Source organism: Trichomycterus rosablanca, chromosome 15 (assembly GCF_030014385.1).
Source record: "Trichomycterus rosablanca isolate fTriRos1 chromosome 15, fTriRos1.hap1, whole genome shotgun sequence".
NCBI lineage: Eukaryota > Metazoa > Chordata > Actinopteri > Siluriformes > Trichomycteridae > Trichomycterus > Trichomycterus rosablanca.
In genome coordinates this window covers 27,696,581-27,699,717 of record NC_086002.1, presented here as the reverse complement: position 1 = coordinate 27,699,717, position 3,137 = coordinate 27,696,581, and the positions used below count along the sequence as shown (strand labels likewise).

Below are 3,137 nucleotides of genomic sequence, written 5' to 3'. Positions count from 1 at the left end.
CGACAGCTCTTTGGTCTTGGCCATGGTTGAGTTTGGAGTCTGACTGTTTGAGGCTGTGGACAGGTGTCTTTTATACAGATAACGAGGTCAAACAGGTGCCATTAATACAGGTAACGAGTGGAGGACAGAAGAGCTTCTTAACCCTTGTATTATGTTAAGGGTCAATTTGACCCATTTCAATTTTTGAGTTGACCAAAGTGCAGGTTATCCTTACTTTTTTTCCAAGATATTTTATGAGTTTTTCTCATCTAGGGTCATGAACTGCTGTGTAAAATCTGGACACTTTGATGTGTCGTGGAGTGTCTGCACAGAGTTTGTATACAAAGATGATGTTGTGGGTCATTTTGACCCAGACAAAAACAAGCTGTTTAAATCCAAAATAAACATGTCTCTTTGATATTTTTTATTTTGACTGCCTCTGAATAGCCATTCAGAACCAGGTGTGTGTGTGTGTGTGTGTGTGTGTGTGGAAGAGGGACTTAATCTCCTCTGTCATTGTCACTGTTTCCATGCCCTTTCTTTGAGAAATACACCAAAATGAGCTCCAAACAATTTACAGCTGAAGAAGTTTTATCGCAGCTTATGAACTGGGATAGTGATGTAGAGGAAGAGATTTCAGAGTCGGAGGATCCTTCAGAGCCAGAGGACAATGCTATTGATGATCCAGATTGTCAATTTTCCCACAATGAGGAAGATTCAGAGGACGAGTCTGCCGGTGTCCCTTCATCAGATGAAAACCAAGACACGCAACAATCGTCATCCACAGAGGGGACATGGACATCTAAAGATGGTAAAATAAAATGGTCAACATCACCACACCAAAGCCGAGGCAGATTGTCATCTTCTAATGTCATCAAAATGACGCCTGGTCCGACAAGATTTGCTGTCACAAGAATTGATGATATTGAATCAGCATTTCAGCTCTTCATATCCCCACCCATAGAAAAGATAATCCTCGACATGACCAACTTGGAGGGGAGGCGTGTCTTTCAAGAAAAATGGAAGCCACTGGATCCAACTGACTTGCATGCTTACATTGGAATTCTGGTATTAGCTGGAGTATACAGGTCAAAGGGTGAAGCAACTGCAAGTTTATGGAATGAAGAGAATGGAAGGCCAATATTCCGAGCAACAATGTCTTTGGAGATGTTTCACATGATCTCTCGTGTGATCCGATTTGACAATCGTGACACCAGAGCTGGTCGTCGCGAGAGAGACAAACTTGCAGCGATCAGAGATGTTTGGGATAAATGGGTCGAAATCCTGCCTTTATTGTATAATCCTGGCCCCCATGTTACTGTGGATGAGCGCCTCGTACCATTCAGAGGACGCTGTCCTTTCCGACAGTATATGCCAAACAAGCCTGCGAAATATGGCATTAAAATATGGGCAGCCTGTGATGCAAAATCCAGTTATGCATGGAACCTGCAAGTATATACTGGAAAGTCACCTGGAGGAGCACCTGAAAAGAATCAGGGAATGTGTGTGGTATTGGAGATGACTGAAGGGCTGCAAGGTCATAACATCACATGTGACAACTTCTTTACATCCTACCGTCTTGGAGATGAACTTCAGGAAAGAAAGCTGACTATGTTGGGAACAGTCAGAAAAAATAAGCCAGAACTTCCCAGTGAGATTCTGAAGATGCAAGGAAGACCTCTGCATTCCTCAAAATTTGTTTTCACAGAGAAAACAACACTTGTTTCTTACTGCCCAAAGAGAAACAAGAATGTTCTTGTGATGAGCACAATGCACAAAGATGCATCTCTGAGCACGAGAGAGGACATGAAGCCACAAATGATCCTGGATTACAACTCCACCAAAGGAGGAGTTGACAATCTTGACAAAGTCATAGCAACATATAGCTGCCAGCGCAAGACTGCCCGTTGGCCCTTGGTGGTTTTCTACAACATTGTGGACGTGTCTGCTTACTGTGCTGTGGATTGAGATCAACCAGCAGTGGAATGCCAGCAAACTGTACCGACGTCGACTTTTCCTGGAAGAACTAGGCAAAGCACTCGTCACTCCCAAGATCCAGAACCGGGCCAGGCCAGCTCGATCCCCAGCAGCTGCAACTGTCATCGCAAAAGTCCAGGGCAGGGCATCTGACCAACCAACAATGGATCCTTTGGATATAGGTGCAAAGAAACGCAAAAGATGTCAAGTCTGTCCCTCCCGAGATGACAGTAAAACAAGTACCTGCTGTGTGAGGTGTAAGAAATACATCTGCAGAAAGCACACAGTCACATTCTGTCCATCATGTGGGGAACACTGAAAATGTTGAACATTGAAAACCCAAAAAAAGGGTTCGTGAAGAGGGAAAAATTTAAATCAGTTCTTTTCCGTTTGTGTCTTCTTAAATTGAAATTGAGTTATTTAATATAGAGTTAAAATTATATATCTCTTCTTCTCGTTTCTTCTAAATGTTTGTATAATTTAAAATAAAGTTCTTATTGGTTTAACTTCATTTTTGACTGTGTTGAGTGGATTTACACAATACGGGTAAAAATGACCCGCAACATAATCAATGTATTTTTTTCTCACCATAATACAAGGGTTAAAGAAGAAGTTACAGGTCTGTGAGAGCCAGAAATCTTGCTTGTTGGGGACCAAATACTTATTTTCCACCATAATTTACAAATAAATTCTTTAAAAATCCTACAATGTGATTTCCTGGTTTTTTTTTTTCTCATTTTGTCTCTCATAGTTGAAGTGTACCTATGATGAAAATTACAGACCTCTCTCATCTTTCTAATTAGGAGAACTTGCACAATCAGTGGCTGACTAAATACTTTTTGGCCCCACTGTATTCTTACAGGGTGTTCCAGGTGATCAGGCATCTAAACAGACAAAATTGTCTGAGGGGAGCGGATAACCAAAGCACTGTGACAGACTGGAGCCCTGGCCATGCCCTTGTTATTCCTACCTTGGAGTCTCTCTGCCACTCTGTGCTGAAGTGTTGGCCTGTGATACTTTTAACCTTAAACACCGTTTTGCTTATGTCCATTTTCCAAATCATCTGAAAGTATTTTTTTTTCATTATGCTTACACTAATCTTAAGCCACTATTGATGACCATTAAGCATGTAATTTTCTTTTTCCCTTATTAATAACCTGTGAAAATGTGGATTAAACAGT

At 41.4% G+C, this 3,137-nt stretch overlaps 1 pseudogene; it reads left to right on the top strand.

Moving 5' to 3' along the window:
* Window positions 1–537: 537 nt before the first annotated feature.
* LOC134328453 (piggyBac transposable element-derived protein 4-like) lies at window positions 538–2,275 on the top strand (annotated as a pseudogene).
* The last annotated feature ends 862 nt before the right edge of the window (window positions 2,276–3,137 follow it).